Source organism: Monodelphis domestica, chromosome 2 (genome assembly GCF_027887165.1).
Source record: "Monodelphis domestica isolate mMonDom1 chromosome 2, mMonDom1.pri, whole genome shotgun sequence".
NCBI lineage: Eukaryota > Metazoa > Chordata > Mammalia > Didelphimorphia > Didelphidae > Monodelphis > Monodelphis domestica.
The window spans coordinates 242,245,425-242,264,905 of record NC_077228.1 but is presented as its reverse complement, the minus strand read 5'-3'; the positions used below and the strand labels follow the sequence as shown (position 1 = coordinate 242,264,905).

At 36.5% G+C, this 19,481-nt stretch overlaps 1 protein-coding gene across 8 annotated transcripts in view; it reads left to right on the top strand.

Annotated features, from left to right (window-relative positions):
* GAS7 (growth arrest specific 7) overlaps positions 1-19,481 on the top strand; it is a 337,244-nt gene that overhangs the window by 171,141 nt on the left and 146,622 nt on the right. The window contains exon 1 of one of the 8 annotated variants that reach the window (XM_056817432.1): positions 2,483-2,794. The exons of 6 other annotated variants lie outside the window; for them this stretch is intronic. The gene's annotated coding sequence lies outside the window, so the exon portion shown is untranslated. Of the gene's footprint in view, positions 1-2,482; positions 2,795-19,481 lie in introns of those variants that run through there. One more of the 8 variants, XM_056817435.1, reaches the window with a different exon arrangement.

The window sequence follows — 19,481 nt, the reverse complement described above, 5'->3', positions numbered from 1 at the left end:
TTTGCCAACATGGAAGAGTCTTTTCCTTGAATCAAGGGCAGCACAACATCTAGAAAAAGACCTTTAGAAATGAGCAGAGTTGAATGATATATCTGGCTTCTAGGGATTCTTGCCTTTCAATTTCAGGTGAATCAATGACAAGTCCCTGACTTACCACTCTGCTCCTTATTGCTGTTCTCTGGTGATCAGGTACTACTATTTGGGAAGCCATCCTTACCCTACTTAGGAAGCCACTAAAATCTGTTTTCTATTCAGTTATTTTGTTGTTTGCTAAAATTCTAGCCAAGAAAAGACAAATGTTCATGGCTCAAGAAGTCTTTCACGGAGCATGTGTCTCCCAGGTGCATATCCTAGAAAATGTGAACTTAGGTACTTAACCATCTAAGGACTATTAGGGTCTCACATAGAATTTTCTTTTTTGGACTAGAACTGTGGTTTCATTTGTATGGGAACTTCTCAGGAGAGGAAAATCTCGCTACTAATGTATATTTGTCCTGAATTGTCAATTACTTTTTGAAGTTATGAAATAGGACAGGCATACAAGGTTCTTAGGTTACTCACTGGGAAAGGCTATGATGGCAGCAAGAAGTGAGACTGTAATCATACTTTAATTAATAAGTCCTGAAGGGTGTAAGGGAAAAACATGCAGACAGCATCATGAGGAATAGAATGGAGTGGGGAAAAGCTACAGAGAATAACTCACATGTGAAGATGGAAAAGTGCTGTGTAGAGGTGTACAGTTGTTTGAGGTCTCATTTTTATAGGGTTTTGTTAAGGTACAGACAAATCTTATCTTTGGCTGTTTGAAGTTCACTAATACATTCATGTCACCTGAAAGTTGATATCCATATCATTTCAAAGTTATCAGTGACATTTGTCAGATGTCTGGAATTTACCTAAGTTCCTTCATATTGTAGGACCAAAAAAAGCCCAGACAACAAAGCCTAGATTTCCCCCGATCTAATACATATTCTCAGGATGTAAATTTTGTTAAATATATGATATAGTTTGCAAATTATGCTCCTTTGATCTATAGAGACTTATAAGTTTCCCATTGCAATCTCACTTACTATCCTGACTAGAAGGGGCAAGGTCATTAGGGACATCAGAACAAAATACAATTTTAACATTTTCCAATTTAGGGTTTTAGAGCATTAGCAAAGGAAAGGCACTTAGAAGTTAAATGATTAATGAATCGTTACCTGAGCTCACACATCAAAATATATGTATGAGCTTAGACATGAACTCAGCCTATGCCAACCCTTTATCCATCCATTATATAACAATGCCTGTCAGATACAATATACATGTTCCTCCCCCCCACCCCCCACCCCATTATCTGTTCACTAGAACTTTTGGCATTTCTGCATGTTTATAACACAATTACAAATAAAATTTATAGTGTTAGCCCTGAGGTACTACTGATGGAAGCGCTTTCAGTGAGTTCTTTGGGGAGAACCCAGCCCCAGCTAGTGACTGTAAGCTCCTATGGTTAGGAATCTGATTACAGCTTGACTTTTGGTCTGCAGAAGTCAACTGTGCTGTGACTCAGAGTGAGAGAGTGTCAGACTGTGAGCTAGAAAGCAGAAATCGAAGGTTATGAGACCTAGGGGAAACTCATAAAGAACAATCACAGAGTCCAATTTATTGAGAATATAAGTGTAGTATATATACAGTTCTATATACTAAGATATATCAAGGAGAAGGTAACATGTATGTAGACCAATTGAAAGCATACAGATGTTCTACATTAATGAGTACATACATTCATCAAATACTAATCTTCAAGGACTTCTTTTAGTCTTATCATTGACAAAGAAATTTCTTAAGAGTACAGGGATGGGTCAGCTGGGTAGCTCAGTGGATTGAGAGCCAGGCCTAGAGAGGGGAGGTCCTAGGTTCAAATCTGGCCTTAGACACATCCCAGCTGTGTGACCCTGGGCAAGTCACTTAACTCCCATTGCCTAGCCCTTACCATTCTTCTGCCTTGGAACCAATACACAGTATTGATTCCAAGATGGAAAGTTAGGGTTTTTATATTAAAAAGAAAAATAGTACAGGGGTACCAGGATAGAGTTTATATGTAGAAGGTCATTCTGTCCTTAATCTATAGCTCAAGTCTGTGATAATTAGTTAAGATGTACTGAGCCAGTTAAGAAAGCCAGGTGTCCTTAAGACATCATTTGTTAGACCTGCAAGGTCAAGTCTGGTCCTTGCCAAAGGTCTGAGGCAGATCTGCAAATATGTCTTTTCTGACTGCTTTTGCATCAAAGGGCCTTGGATGTCCTCATGGACTTGTCAGTACTACAAAATCCTAAATATTTAAATTACTCTCAAAGTTTAAATTATGTTCAGAAGAGTTTTAGACTTAGGTTTTTCTTTTTTAAATCTTACTTTCCTTTTATTCTGAACTTAAACACCAAATAGAATTAACATTTTTGTATAATGCAGAACAGAATAATATTAATGAAACTATGTCTCTATTATAAAGAGCTTTCTTTTAAGTATATGATTAATTCAACATGTAATTGTTTTTCCTTCTTACTGTGGAAAGGAAACAAGACTGACAGTTTGTGGGGGAAGGGGCCAACTGGGAGTGGCACTTGGGTCTTGTGACTAGCACTTCCTTCCTGCTGGGTGTGGCAGTTGGGTCTTGTGACTAGCACTTCCTTCCTGCCATGGGGGACTTGCTTCTGGGTGTTGGAGGAGGAAGGAGCTTGTTCAGCCCGGTCTGGTGTGGTGTGCTGCCTCTTCTTGGTTCAGCCCAAAGATTCAGATCCATTCATCTCTGAAGGTCAGACCTTGTTGCTTTCTGTGTACTGCTAAGATTCTGAATTAGAACAACGAGAGTAGACGGGAGTGGGACAAACTCTCCGCCAGCCTCTGGGGCCTGGCCTCAGGTCTGAAGCTGAAAAAAAACCTCCAATCCCAACTAGTTGTTAAGCTTTATATTATTTGAATACGCAGTCAGATATGTGGACTATCATTTCTAGTCATAGAGGGAGCTGAACTTCAATTCAGTCATTCCAGGGCAAATAGTCCTTATCAGACCCCTGCTGTGTCCTCTCAGCAGGGGGCATCTCCCTCCCTTGTTTCACCAAGCAATATTCCCTCTCTCCCCTTAACTCCTCCACACTCCTCTAACCTCCCATTATCCCCATTTTTCCAATCCTATTTCCTTTCCCAATAAATATTACATTACCTGTGATTCATTCTGGCCTTCTTGTTCTCTTTTTTAAATAACTATCTCTATCTCTCCTTATTCTTTGAAGAACCAAAAGAAAAGCAAAACCATTGTAACAAATATATGTAGCTAAGCAAAACAAATTTCTAGATTGGCCATTTTCAAAAATACATGGCTTAATCTGCATTTTTTAGTCAATTGCCTCTATGTGAAGATTTGAGCAGCATGTTTTCTAAAATTGTGATTGATTATTTTATTGATTAAAATTTTTAAATCTTTCAAATTTGTTATTATTTACAATATTTTTATGTAGTATGCTTTATTAATTGTCTCATTTTCTCCTGGTTCTGCTCAGCCATCAATTGAGGGAGACAATAAGCAAACAAATATATTCAAACATGCTATATACAGGATAAATCAGAAATAATTAAAAGAGGAAAAGACTTAGGAAACTATCAGAGAAAATGCTGGCAGTCAAGAGATGGAATGTCTTATTCTTGGAACAGCCAGGAGGCCAGTATCACTGGATCAAAGAGAACCTGGCAGGAAATAAAATAGAAGATTGGTAAGGTAGGATGGAGCTCTGACCAAACAAGGAATTTGTATTTAATTTCTGGAGGCAATAGGGAGCCACTGGAGTTTATTGAGAGAATGACATGATTGGATGTGCACTTTAGGAAAATCCCATTGGTGTCTGAATGGAGGATGTATTGGAATGAAGAGAGATTTGGGTCAGGCAGATGCACCAGTAAGCTATTGAGATAGTCCAAGAGTGAGAGGATAAGGGTAGAAGTATCAGATAAGGGATAAGGATATTGAAAAGCTGAAATCTTTGGATTATGTTAGACTTTGACAACAGATTCAGTATAAGGGCTGAAATATAGTGAAGATTTTAATGACCTTGAGGGATTGGAAAGATGATAGTACCCTCTATATTAATATAGAAATTTGAAGGGTGGAGAGGGTTTGATGTTTGGTAATCAGTAAGCACTTAGTAAATATTGAACCCTAAAATAAGCTGGGAAATAAAAATTGCTCCTTTGTCTATCCCAGCTAGAGGATGGTCCTACCTACCACTCAGTCTTTAGCCTATGAGATCTCATTGTAATAAATGTTCTGAACTATCTCTCTATCTCTGAGCCTTTGTTACCTGTCTCTCTCTTTCTAAGTAAGACTTCCAGTGGAAACTACTGTTGGGTGGCTCATAGCCTCCCTAAAGATTAATGTTTCCCAGGGGCCCTGGATGATTCAGGGTCTCATGGAGAGCAATAGGGTTTAGAAATCCAACAGTCTCAAACAGGGATGAGAAAGTGAAAACCTGCTAGAGAGCCCTTTACCCCAAAACCTTCAAGCATTGCTAGTCATTTAGTTGGATCATTAGCAGTTGTCATGGCAACAGGTCAACCAGCAATCAGCTCCATAAGCTGACAACGGCCAGAGATTTTTATATGTGAGTCTGCAGGGTAATTGAATGGTACCTATTTTTCCTGGATTTGGGAGTTTGAAACCCTTAGCTTATGAGATCTCATCCAGATAAATTTTCTAAAATGTCTCTTTCTTTCTCTATGTAATGACATTTATATATAACATAATTGCATGTGCACTTTAGGAAAATCTCATTGGTGTCTGAATAGAGGATGTATTGGAATGAAAAGAGATTTGGGGTAGGCAGATGCACCAGTAAGTTGAAACATAACATGTTTCAAGGAACAGACTTCCTTTATAATAAAGCCCTGAAGGAGGATTTAGACCTGCAAGAGATCTTAGAGATTATCTAATAAAGCCCCCACCCCACTCCATGCCCACATTACTATGCTTCCCTTTATTTTACTTAGGAGGAACCAAGACCCAGAGAAGTTATTTACTTATATCAAATGAGATTCAAACCTTAAAGCCCTTCTAAATGCTGTTATTTACCAAATGTCACCCAGGTAAGCAGCAAAGCCAAAATTTGAAAACAGTTCTGATTCAAAAGCTTTTTTTGTGCAGCATTATCTTGGTAGCAGCTTCAAAGCAGGTCTCTAAAGGAAGTGCTCTCAGACAAAAAAAGAGCAGAGAGTCTGCCACAGAAATATCACCAATAGGCATGTGGGAGTAGGGAGGCTGGAAGGTAACAGGGCTCAAGAACAATTCCAATCACTGCCTCTTGTATGAGGTTTAGGAAATTCTGTATCTGGGAAGTGATGCACAATGACTGATATTTTGGCTAGTGAGGATAAAGTTAGAAATCAGGGAAATACAGGCACAAGAACCCATCATTTAATTTTCTGTTGAGCAGGTATACCTCCTAAATCAGCAAATGACAAATCAGAGCTTAATTTGTTGTTTTATTGATAGCCTAGATTTAATTAAGTGGTGGAGAAAATGTTAATAATGCAGATTAAACTTGTGCGCATTTTTTTTACCCACAGAGCCACTATTAAAATTATCAGCATACCTCTGAAATTGGACCTTTAGCCTTTGATAAGGAGATAGATGAGGAAGAAGAATTGATTGGGGGTTTTCCATCTCTATTTCAGGGAAGGAAATTTCCTCATTCAAAGGTTCAGAAACAGGTCTGTTTCTGGTAGAGTGGTTGTTTGCCAATTGATCCTGTAAGAAACTTTTTAGATCTTCTAATTGGGCTTACATTTTATCCTCAATTTTTCTTATTTTATCATCTCTAAATATAGTATTGAGGATTACAAAAATGACAGTACCTATTAATATAAAAATTTGGAGGTATCCTGCATTCCTCAATGCCCCTACTTCTTCAGCTGCCATATAATTGTCAAAGAATGTAGTACTCATTTTTATATATATATATTTTGTAATTTCACAAAACACGTGGGGAGCAGGGCAAAGCAACAAACTTTCCACAGGGTTTTTTTTTTTTTCTAATCCAGGAAGTTGTTCCTTAAGGGAAAGGATATTTAGAAACAGCTCTTCCAGCCAGGACTTTAGAGTCCTGTTGCTGAGATTTAAAACAGCTGTTTTCTGTCTATCAGAGTCACACAGCTGGGAAGTATCCGAGGTCCGATTTGAACCCAGGACCTTCTGTCTCTAGGGCTGGCTCTCAATCCGCTGACCTACCCAGCTGTCCCTTAAGATTAAAGGGAAGAAAAAGAAAAAACTGCTGATTCCAATTTAACTTAAGGAGAAAAGAGAAGAGAAAAAAAAAGTTTTTATACTCACGTGTTCTAGCAGCTGTGTCTTTAAGCCAAGTTTTTTTTTTTTTAAAGAAGGGACTAAGTGTGAGACGGTATAGTAAAAAGGCAAGGAATTTCAAAAGTTTATTGAGAGGATTCTTTAGACTCCCGTGTGGTCAGCCACAATGTGACAAGGAAATCACTTTTAAAAGACTGATATATATTAATTTAAGGTCGCCAAGGAATTCAGCTATGTAATTCCTAAATGAAAACTTAAGTCAGCAGTCAATCTTTTATGGAGTTTAATTACAATATGAGGAAGAAAGGAATTAGAGATAGAGAGAGAGAGGGAGAGAGAAAGGGGAGAGAAGAGAATAGGGCTTAAATACCCCTTCTGTTTAGGCTGGGCCAAAAGGCCCAAGCCCTTAGATAGCTGAGGCAAAGAAAAGAGATCAGTCCCTATTATTCACGTGACCAAAATGGAGAAACAGTCCCAGAGGCCCCCATCTTCAGCTTCCTTCAGAGCAAGCTTCCCAGAGCACACACCAACCACACCGACCAACTTCTCAACCACCACCTTGAGTCTTCTGACCCCCCTATCCTTAAGGAAACCATCCCCAAGTTCCCTCCCCTCAGTTCTCACATCTACCAATCACCTGTCCATCAATTTCCCTGTGCCAATGGAGGCTCTAGCTTAACCCAGGACCGCCCAGAGGTCTGGCTTTGCACATGTCTGTTGAAGGTCATATTTTCAAATAATTAAATCTTTGATCCTTTGCTACAGCCCTTTCTAAATCCTGTTAACCTGAGTAGGGTAGAGATTGGAATAATTAAATTTTGATCTAGGCTGCAGCCCTTACTCAATCCTGTTAGGACTGAATAGGATGGAGATTGATTCCAAGTATCTCCATTGTATCAATTCTAAAATCAATCATGACTCAAAGAAATTCCTGTTCTATGCTTAAGCATAGGTCAAAGTCCTTTCCATTGTTCAGCAAAAGGTTTCTGTCCTAAAGTAATCTTAAGAAGGAAAGAGAAGGAACCTCCCATGCCAATGGGGTTCACATTCCAATAGTCAAGACCCACTATCAATAGGAAATTTTTCAAGTATGAAATTTCCCAATGGTGAAATTTCCAACATTTATAAGTCTAAGAAATTTTGAGGTTTACAAACCCTGTGGAACAGCATTGGGATTTGGGAGGGAGAAGGAATAAAGCAAGGGGAGGGGATCATGAATCATGTAACCATGGAAAAATATTCTAAATTAAAAATAAATTTTTTTAAAGAAATGAGAGGAGATATTGGGAATCAAATACATTATAAAGTAAAAGAAAGAAGTTTAAAATGTAAAAATAACAACCTGCAAAGGTAATAAGAATCCCACAGAAAGATGGAGAGTGGATTTTCAAGCATTTCCAATGAAAAGTACAAAACTGAGTAGGAACTTTGAAATAGGGATCTGAATCAAAAGAAAACTAGAAAGACAAATTTATTTGAGCAATTAGAAGGAGCTGTGTGATGATATAGTGCTTTCATTCTAATAGGATTAGAAGAAATAAACCTCCCTTTAAAACTTCTTCAAAATCTCTTCAAAGGATATTTAGAGTTAAATGAGGAAAACAGAGGTGATACAGGTAAATTGTTTTGTTCTAAGCCTTTGAAAGGGGAAAAGAGAAAAGAGTGTAAAAGCAATACACTAATATAGAAAGGAGTATGAAGGGGATGGAACTTTTTATTTCTCATAATTGGGGTGAGGAGAAGAATGAAAACATGGAGAAATAACTTGGAAGAAATGAGTATCAGATATTGATCATACTTTGGTATCAATTTTTTTCATATAGGTTTAAACTCAGTTTTTCTGGGTAAACCTATGGGGTTTTTTTTGCCTTTTAGGATATTGTATTCTAAGATCCCTTCTCAAAAACAATAGAAAGTAAGAAGGGATTGAGAGTGGGTAGGATTAAGAAAAAGGTTAGTACTCAAAAGAGAATAGTCACAAGCAAATCAAACTTAAAAAGAACCAAAATTTAAGGGGATATTAGTTGGACTCTTAGACAACTGATGGATTGAACAGTTTCTAAGTTGGGCAGGTTTGTGTTGCCTTGGAACAGTCTTCTGCCCTTGCTACCCTCTTCTTGGTGAGTTTGTCTTGGAAACCTCCAGTTTGTTAAAAGAGGCAATGGGGGTTAAGTGACTTGCCCAGGTCACAGACAGCTAAGAAGTGTGTGAGTTCAGATTTGAACCTAGGACCTCCCATCTATGGACCTGACTCTCAATCCACTGAGCCATCCCACTGCCCCCTGGAATCTTCATTCCTCTGTTGGCTCAGATTCTCTCAAGAGTTCACTATTTTGTTCTCCTATGCCCACTTTTCAGTTCCCCTTAATATATTATTGTCTTGCTCTATTGGAATGTAAAGTCCTTGAGGATAGGGCCTGGATTTTCCTTTCTATAATACCTTATAATAGTACCTGACAGATTGGAAAAATTTAATAAATGCTTATTACCTGACCTGAACTAGGGTGGTATTTGGGTGACTAGGCAATGTAGTTTAAAAGAAAATAGGGTTTTGCAGGAAAGAAAATCAGCTTTATTTTTATAAGGTTGTGTTTGAGATGCTTAATGGATTTCTAATTTGAAATGTCCAACAAGCAAATGATCCTGGGAGACATGCAGTCCACACAGGGATCTATTGACATGACAATACATCTATTGACATGAATGGTAAAAACTGTTCCCTGCTTGTATAGTAAGCACTTAAATGTTCGTTGTTAGTATCTTGGTTGCCATCTTCTGGCACTGCCTCAGATGTCCAAAGTCTTTCCTAAAATGCACACCCTAGAGTTGTTGTCCAGCTAGGTATGATCAGATTAGAGTATAGAAGATTATCACTTTTTTCAATTATTACCAAATGACTAGAGGGAATAAGGAGAGATGAAAACATATAACAAAAACCAACCCAGGACCAGATGGATTTATAAGGAACTTCTATCAAAGGGCAATTAATTCTAATATTAAATGAACTGCAAAAAAAATAGAAAAGGAAGGGATGCTTCCAAAATTTTCCTGTGATATAAATATGATCTTGATACCAAAAAGAGACAAAATGAAAGAAAAATTTAGACCAATAGTCTTGCCAGACTTAATATCTTTAGTTAATTTATTCATTTTGAATATTTTTCCAAGGTTATATGATTCATGATTTTTCCCACCCTCTTCCCTCCCCACTCCTGGAGCTGTCAAGCAATTCCACTGGGTTATACATGTATCATTGTTTAAACCCTAATAACAGATTTAATATCAATGCAAATATATTAGCAAAGATAATAAAACAAATTTTTAAGAGATTATATACGGTGATCGGGTTGGATTTCTACGAGAAATATAGAGTTAGTTCAGTATTAAAAACAGTTAACATAATAGAACATGGTAATAACATTAATAACAACAAAAGTCATGATTATATCAATAATATAATAGCATAAAAGGCTGTTGACAAAATATGACACCCATTTTTATTAAAAACAAAAACTAAAAAAGAAGAGTTATAATTGAACCTTTCCTTAATATAGTAAATAGTATCTATCAATAACCAAGAACTTCTATAACTTATTCCTGGCACTGACCCCTGTAACAGTTAAAATTTAAGGAAACTGAGGCAGGTAGAAATTAGTTTCTCTCTGCAAGGAGTATTATATTTTTATGAGGTTTATTAAAGGTTAAGGATTAAAGAAAATACAGAATAAGAAAACACATGCCTAGGCCAGAGAGGCCTAGACAAGATAACCTCACATCATGAAAGAGACGCGTCTGCTCCAAAAAGGGAATTCCAAAAGAGCCCGAGCCTATTCACAACCAGGTTTAAATACCGCATCTCGCTCTCGGCCCAGGTGAGAATTCAGTGAGATTAGAGAGCATTCTGGGGAAGAGGAGCAAGGATTTCTGGGGATTGAAGTCCTGGATTTGAGTCTATTTTTACACCCCTGGAACCAAATAGTACACAACTAATTCCCCTTCCTTGGTACAGAACTTCATATATAGTACTTAAAAATAATAATCATATTCCTCAAATTCTTCTAGTGTAAATGTTGTCATGTCCTTCTCCCTGAAATCTAGTGACTCTTTTATTACCTCTATGACCAAATAGAAATTACTGTGTTTGACATTTAAACCCTTAGTTCCTATAGAATTAATTAAATATTAATTTTCTTCAGAGATAGAGAATGAGAGAGAACCTTGGACACATTTGCCCAGTTTGAAGTCACTGTCTTCATAAGAAATATTGAAAAAGCTTAGGGAAAGATCTTAAAAATCAGCAATGAAGAACTTGAAAAGGGAATGGAGACCTTAATGTAGGAATTAAATTCAAGATAGCCATATGGAGGGAAATCCTAATAACTGAGCTGTCACTGAGCCTTAATTGTAAGAAGTTGTCTCTCAAGGTCCATATATAACTTTTCTACTTTAACATATCATGGGATCCTAGATTTAGAACTAGATGAGATCTTAATGGTCATCCATTTTAAGCCTCTTAGTCTTAAACATTAAATGATTCCCCCCAAATAATTTAAAGAACCTAGATTTGAATTCTCCTACTCTTGACTTCCAGATCTTGTGGTTTCCCCAAAAAGTAGTAAAGTCATGGTGTCTATTTGAATTCCTAATATAAACAATCTTAAGAAATTCAATATTTAGATTTATTTAAATATCTGTAGAAATATAGAATGTCAACTATAAGGAACCTCAGAAATTTTCATTATCATAGGATAAAATTGAACCACAAACAGTGGCTTGCCCACATTTACTTGTTAAGAAATTAAGGCATTAATAGTCAGAATTCCTAGTTGAGAAGTAGTAAAAACTAGAAGAGCCAGAAATGTACTTCACATAGCATTTTATTTGTTTTTTTTTCTTTCTGGTCTTAAATTTTTTGAAATTTTTCTTCTTCATTTATGTATATATCACATCCCCTCTCACCATCTATAGGTTTTTGGGTCAGGACCCTTCTATCATCTAGTCTCTTGGTCTTAGAACACCATACTTTGTATCCTGTAGACAATTAATAAATATTCAATTTGAATTGGAGATTCGAATTGAAGAACGCTAGATTTGAAATTGAGTTGAGATCATAGAATACCAGATTTGGAGAGGAACTTAGGGAACAAGCTATCTAGTCAAACCTTTCTCATTTATGGGGAGGGGGGGGGGGGGGAAGAGGCTCCTAAATAGGGAATGGACTTGCTAACTGTGATAGCTGAGCTAGAATCTAACCCAGTCTTCTGATATCAAATCAAATACTCCTTTCCATGAAGACAGGATTCTAGTTAGACTATGGCTGCTATGTGGGTTGAAAGGGGGAGGTCAGATTATCAGAACAGGGGGGCTAGAATTTGTGGTCCTTAATGGGAAGAGAAACTTTGAAGAACTTCCTTTTTCCTATTTTTTGAATTCACTTGAAAATAAATGCATGCCAGGTTGGGGAAAAGGAGGGGTAACTCTGTATATTTGTGTATTTAGCTTACTACTACCTCTTTGTACTCTCCCAAGGAGCATTTTAAACCTGATAAATCCTACCACAAGTCCAAATTATGGAATAGAACAGATTTGTCTTTAGTTACATCCTCTTTTACTTCCCTTCTCCTTCCAATAACTATCTTGATCTTTTAGTTGGAGGCCAACTAGTTAAAATCTCATCCAGGATTCCCTAAGCATTGGTACATTTTAATATGATTTCCTGGGGGAAAAACAAACAAAAACTTATGATTTTAGGTCCAAAGAAATTGATATGAAGTTGTACAATGTCAGGAATCCTTATAAGGATTTATAGCTGGTTCTAGAAACTACATCATAAATACTGGATGCTACTCATCGTGCTATGAGGGGGTTCTCTATGATCAAATAAGTCTTAACATTCTACCTGCTACCAAGTTTCTGCCAGATGTAGAGTTCTATCATCCTCATTTTTACCATTCCTCATCCCAATTAATGATCCACTCTAAAAAGCTTTTACTCTATATTTAATGTGTATACTATATTTAATGTGTGTACTTATTATTCATTTGAACCTTTTAAAAATGTTTTCTATGTCAAGGACACAGAGAATGAAGGAGGAGGCAGCAGGGTTTTATTGCCTGTGTAAACCAAAAAAAAAATTTTGGGGGGGGGGGGATATCTTGTGCTTATGAAAACATTTTCTTTTTAAACCATTTCCTTCTGTCTTGGAATCTATACTAAATATCAGTTCCAAGACAGAAGAACAATAAAGCTAAGCAGTTGGTATTAAGTGACTTGCCTATGGTCCCACAGCTAGAAAGTGTCTGAGGTCAAATTTGAACCCAGGAACTTCTATCTTCAGGCCTGACTGTCTATCCACTGAGCTATCTAACTATCCCTCATGAAAACCTTTTTTAAAGCCTAGATTAAAAAAATATACATAACAGAAAAAATAATACATATCTAAGAGAAACAAATTTTCATAATAGTTATATTGAAAAATCTAATACTTTTATCCCCCTTCCGCTACCCAAGAAGGCAGGTAATATTATATACATTGCATATATATTATCACATAATATATATTTCCCCTATTTATCATGTTGTAAGACAAGATATATATTGCTTGTGTAAGAGAAAAATTTGTGGAGGAAATAAAGTGATGAATGATATTTCCATCTGCATTTAAAATCCATTCCTTCCTTTGGTATATCCTTTTTTTCATCAATAGTCCCTTGGAATTATCAACATTATTATTTAATATTGTGCTGGAAATGGTAGTGGTTCCAATTAGAGAAGAAAAAGAAATTGAAGGGATTAAAGTAGGCAATGAGAAAAATAAACTGCTCAAATGAATAATAAGTACACACATTAAATATACAGTAAAAGCCTTTTAGAGGGGATCATCTAATTGGGGTGAGGAATGGGAAAAATGCGGATGGCAGGGGTCTACATCTTTCAGAAACTTTATCTCTTTGCAGATGATAAGATGGTATACTTAGGGAAATCTATAATATAAACTAAAAAGCTAATGGAAATAATCAATAATTTTAGCCAAGTTGCAAGATACAAAATAAACCCACATAAATCATCAGCATTTTTATATGTCTCCAACAAAATTCAGCAGCAAAAATTAGAAACTCCATTTAAAATCACTCTATATAAAATATTTGGGAATCTATATGCCAAGACAAACACAAACACTCTTCACAGAATTAAAACTAGATCTAAATAACTGGAAAAACATTATTTGCTCATGGGTAGGAAGAGTTAATATAATAAAAATTACAATCCTACCTAAATTAATTATTCAGTGCTATACTCTCAAACTACCAAAAAGCTTTTTTTAAAAATAGAATTAGACAAAATAACAACAAAGTTCATCAGGAAGAACAAAAGATCAAGAAGGGAATTAATGAAAAAAAAAGTGAAGAATGGTGACCTCACAGTAACAGGTCTTCAATAGTACTATAAAGTTGTGATCATCAAAACAATATGATACTGGCTAAGAGATAGAAGGGGTGGATCAATGGAATAGATTAGGGGTAATTGACCTCAGCAATCTAGTGTTCAATAAATCCAAAGATCCTAGATTTATGGATAAGAACTCAGTATTTGACAAAAACTGGAAAACTGTATGGCAAAAATTAGTTTTGGATCGATATTTCACATCAAGATAAATTCAAAATAGGTATGCAACTTAAATATAAAGAGTGATATTATAAGTAAATTAGGTGAACATAAAATAGTATTCCTATCAGATGTATGATGAAGGGAAGAATTTATGACCAAGCAAGAGACTGAGAACATTACAAGATGTAAAATGAATAACTTTGAGTATATTAAATTTAAAAGTTTTTCTACAAGCAAAACCAATTCAACCAAAATTAGAAAGGAAGCAACCAACTGGAAATAAAATTATAACAAATATCTTTGACAAAGGCCTAATTTCTGTAATAAATGAGGAACTAAATAAAATTTATAAGAAATCCAGCCATTCTCCAATTGACAAATGGTCAAGGGATAGGAGTAGGCAGTTTTCAGATGAAGAAATCAAAACTGTCGATAATCATGGAAAAGTGTTCTAAATTCCTCCTCATTATAGAAATTCAAATCAAAACTACCTCATACCTGGCAGATTGTCCAATGTGATAGTAAAGGAAAATAGTAAATGTTGGAGGGGATGTGGTAAAACTGGGGCATATTGCTGGTGGAGTTGTGATTTGATTCAACCATTCTAGAAGGCATGCCTTTTGATCCAGGAATACCACTTCTAGGGAAAAGATCTGTTTTGTGGTGGCAAAAAAATGGAAAATGAATTGACCCTTGATTGGGGAATGGCTAAACAAATTGTGGTATATGATGGCTATGGAATATGAGGTACTATGAGATGATAAACCATTTGATTACTATAAGAACTGGAAAGACCTACAATATGGACTGATGTTGAGTGAAATGAGCAGAACCTGTAAAACATTATACATAGTAACTGAAACATTATGGGAGAATCAAATGTAATAGATTTTGCTACTAGTAGCAATGTAATGATCCAGGACAATCGTGACTGATTTATGAGAAAGAATGCTATCCACATCTAGAGAAAGAACTGTTGGAGTAGAAATGCAGAAGAAAAACGTATGATTTATCACTTGGTTATGAGGCTCCCCGAACCCGCAAGAAGCCTTAAGGTAGGAAGATAGAAAAAGGATAGAAGTTTTGGATACCCCGAGGGGCATGGTGGAGCCAAGTTATAGATATGAGGTGGCAGAAATGAGTCATAAACCAGGCCTTATTGATTATATTTAGGGCCACAGCATAACCCCGATCGTTAGGATGTTGCAGAGGCACGATCCATCCTGAGATCCACAATTAATACCACAAAGGTCGGAGACATGATAGAGAAAAGAGAGTGCCTGGCCGAAAGCCAGGCCCCCGGTGAGAGAGATAGAGAAGGAAAGGAATTAAAGCAAGGACAGACATCAGTGAGAGCTAAGATCCAAGAGAGGAAGAGAAGGCAGAGCTTGCTGTGGCCCTATATTTAATCTCTTTGATATGCAAATATACACAATACATAGGGGGGATGATTATCATTGGTTAATGACAAAGTATAGGTGTGGTTTCTCTTAGCCAGGTGAACACAAAGAAACCTAATTTCCCCTCTGCTGATCCTGGTTCAATGAGGTAGGAATTCGGTGGCTCACATGACAGGTGCACTAATCAAACATGTCACCCTTCACAGTCTGGACTATCAGAAGTTGTCAGTCTTTTCAACAGTTAGCAAAATTACTATCTCTGGAGACGAAGGATGAATCCTTCCTTTCTCACGTACTGATACTGCATCTTAGGGATCTATTCATGCTCACTGCCAGATGCCTGCCACGTAGGAAACCGGTTGGTAGTTCAATGCCAGGACATCCAATGACTGAGAGCATCAGTACACCATGTCTCTGCATCCCCAAACTTAAACATCCATTTCATATGTTGGTGGGTGGCCATGGCTATCTGGTCCATAATGATATGTTCATTATGATTCCCCTTTCATGCAATCAGACATCACTCTCCAGAATAGTCATCTGAAAATTAACCAATATTGTCATGTTCTCGTAGTCTCAGACTCTCAGGTGTTCTGATTTGCACCTTTGTGATCCTGGATCAGAGCATCAACAGTACTTTCCTTGTACTTAAAATTCTGGCAACAATTGTGCAACAGAAAAATCAAAGTTGAATACTTGAAAATGAATCAAAAGTGTTCTCTCAAATGAATATACTGATATCTATAAGATTCTTCTCCATTTTCTTTTTGTTTGTGTGTTGGGAGAGATGCCTTCAAAGAAAAACATCCTCTCTGAACAATTCTGGAGGATCATGTATATAATATATCAAATGATCTTAGAAAGTGATCCTGGGAACCTGATCCCAAAATTAATGCAAAATTCTAGACTCTTGGCTCACTGTTTATGTGGTATCTTTGAAACTGAGTCAATGTGTAATATTAGAACTTACATTCCAAATGATTTCTAATTCCTAATCTAAATTGACCAAAATCGCCTTGTTTATGAACATAATTTTGCACCATTAAAGGCCTTGCAAAACAATAATACAATTATTGTGAAATTTTTAACAAATACCAATATTCCCATATACTTTACATTCTGATTTGTAGCTTAAATAACCATGATGATGATAATGAAGTAATATTTCAAGTTCTGACTGCATATTTCTTATATCATCCTTATTTAAACCTCTGCTTGTATAAATAAACCCATCAATATGATAACCAAGCATATAACATTACCAATATTTGCAAAATTCATTCTACCAAACCAATATTTCGGTAAATAGAAGCTTAAGTTTTTTTTTCATGTAGAAACAATTTCTACAGTTTCTTGTACCTATAGAATTTGACATAGCTTTTTCATTCCTAGTTGTCAATGTATAATATTCAATGTGCTTTTTCTACGAGCTTATCTGTGCCTATTGTGTCATATTTTCAATACATACTCCAACAAAGAGAAACTTAGATTATACTTTGCCCTTGCTCCATGTATTTGTGTAAAAATAATTTGTTCCACCTAGGAGAGACAATGACTGCGCGTCCACAGAAATTGTCAAACCCAGAGTCCTCAGTTTGCTCCTGAGGTCTTACTTCCATATACCAGAACGTCTTCCAGTATATGAAAGGGAAGCCAATAGACCCCGAATCCAGAGGCCATCTGAATTCTGGGACTGTTGGGATAGAGCAAGAAATTGTTCCTAACAAGATATTACCCACAAAGACAGAGTATCAGGAGTAATGGTTAACAATGGTATTAACACTTAACTACACCTATGGTAGTCAGCCCGTAATGTCCATCCAGGTATTGTCAGGAACATAATTTTTGACTGGATGTCAGTGATCTTTTACAATAACTCAGGTCCCTGATTAAAGATTTCATAGTGCATTTTGCCTGATCTCTCATCCCTTCTTGAGAGTAACATCAGTATCATCTGTTCATTAAACATGCCTGTGCAGCATCTTCTGCTTAGCACCGCATTTTTGTTGTCAGAGGTGTCAGATCTATGCTATGAATGAAAGTTGCCCATCTCCTACTCTTTGGAGAGTCATACCAATGTCTATACCCTTGTTGATAACAGCATTTCTTACAATACAAGTGGTAGATTTACAATGCATACAAAATAAATTCCTTTTGACAGTATCATATACACAATACAAGGTATACATTAGTAGCTAAACAATTGTAGCTAATTCATTTCAATCCCATAGTAAAGTCTTTGGAGTGTGGGATATATCTGGTGTCTTAGACAGACACAAGTGCGGTTTAGTCCTTCTGAGTTAACACCCTTGATGTTGTTCTGGGTACCACATATCAATGGATGTCAGCATGACAAGTGTCCATCAATAGCCTACTAGCAAATGTCTCTAATAGTGTAATGTCATTGTTCTGGAGTGATATTAGTCACCAGAGAAGTGTCCTTCCAGCGTGTCTGGACTGTGGCTGGCATGTAGATAGCTGATGTCAACAGCATCTGTCTGCTTCTCTTCCTGGTCTGTGTCAGCTGGCATGAAGCATGACGTGGGTGACCAGATGTTTTCATTATCTGTGAACATACAAACAAGACCTTGACCCAACGTTATCATCCCCTTGGGTCCCTTACAGTATTAATATCTTGTTGATATTCAACCCAATTCAGGTATATCATACAATGTAATCTTTATCATTACATTCAATACTGATTATTGTATAGCTGTAACTTATATACCTTCTGAGATGTAGAAGAGATAGATTCCTAGTGATACCATATCCACCCTTTTTTATTATGAAAGTTGAAATGTCACAGCTTAACAAAATTGACCTTTAGATAAGTCTGATTCTAATAAAGATATATAGATGTTTACAAATATAATGTACCCTTCAAGACCACAATCATAATTACATTTTGGATAGTAATATCATTTTGTGCTGCAATTGGACAGCATTCATTGTGGTGTCATAACATTCACAATTGTACCCTTTGATATTTGATCAAATTTGGCTAACATGGAACAATTCCAATAAAATAATTGTAAGTTACACATTGTACCAATAGCATTCGAAATTTTCAGTCTTGTAATAAAGTTAGATCTTATAACAAATACCCATATATCCATAGAACAGAATATCTGTCAGTGATTTAACGATATTCTTCTGCATGTAAATTGCTTTTCATACAACTACATTTGTGTGGATAGTGTGTTAAACCTGCCTATAAGGCCGTGTTATTGCTTTTACATGTGCATGTGCTGCTTTTCTGGTGTCCTGTGCCAGACACCTCTACCATCTGTCCTTCTTCTGGGCAGATTTTCTTGCCATCAGATGCTCTTGGTCATCCTCCATGGACTTCACATGTCTGAGAAAATAGACAGAAAATCTTGACCCCAAATGAAAGCCTCATTGGGTCTTGTAGAGTTAGAAAGTGACAGAACATATATACCTTCAGTTTTTGAACCTTGGGACTCATGAATTCCTTTGAGCTCTATTTACCATAGCTTGCATTTAAGCCATGAGCTATCCAACTCAGCCCATGCATTGCTGTTAAAAGCACTGCTATCCCAAGCTGTTTGTAATAGACGATTGTGCACAATTATTTACAAGATCTGTAATCACTTTGCTCACTTCTTCATTTGAGCTTAAACCCATAAACCAGGAGAGTAAGTACCTCCTATCACTTCTCACAGTTCAACCTTTATGCCAGGAGCATGTTGAAATGCATCCTTTGCTCCAAAATATGCAGTAGATATCTATCAGGGGTGAAATTAATCCACAACAGTTTGCATTGATAAGCAATATCACTTGCTTGTACAGGATATAGATGTACAATAGATTTGGCCCTCTGCTAGAGCAAAGAATGCTAGCAGCTGTGCGCTCAAAGCAAGCAGTTTTGCAGCTATTTGTGTGTGCCTTTGCAAACCAACATGCATAGATGCTTAAACATTTGCCTTTTCAAATCCATAATCATAAAATCATCATACCTTAAATCATGTATGATTTCACCCATGTGTGCTGTTATCTTAAGCATTTGTCTGTCTGTACACAATTTTTGGTTTTTGAAAAAAATTCACATTGTGCAATCATTAAAATTATAGTATTGTCTTATGCTGTAAAAGTGTGCACAACATTATCAAACAGTTGCACAG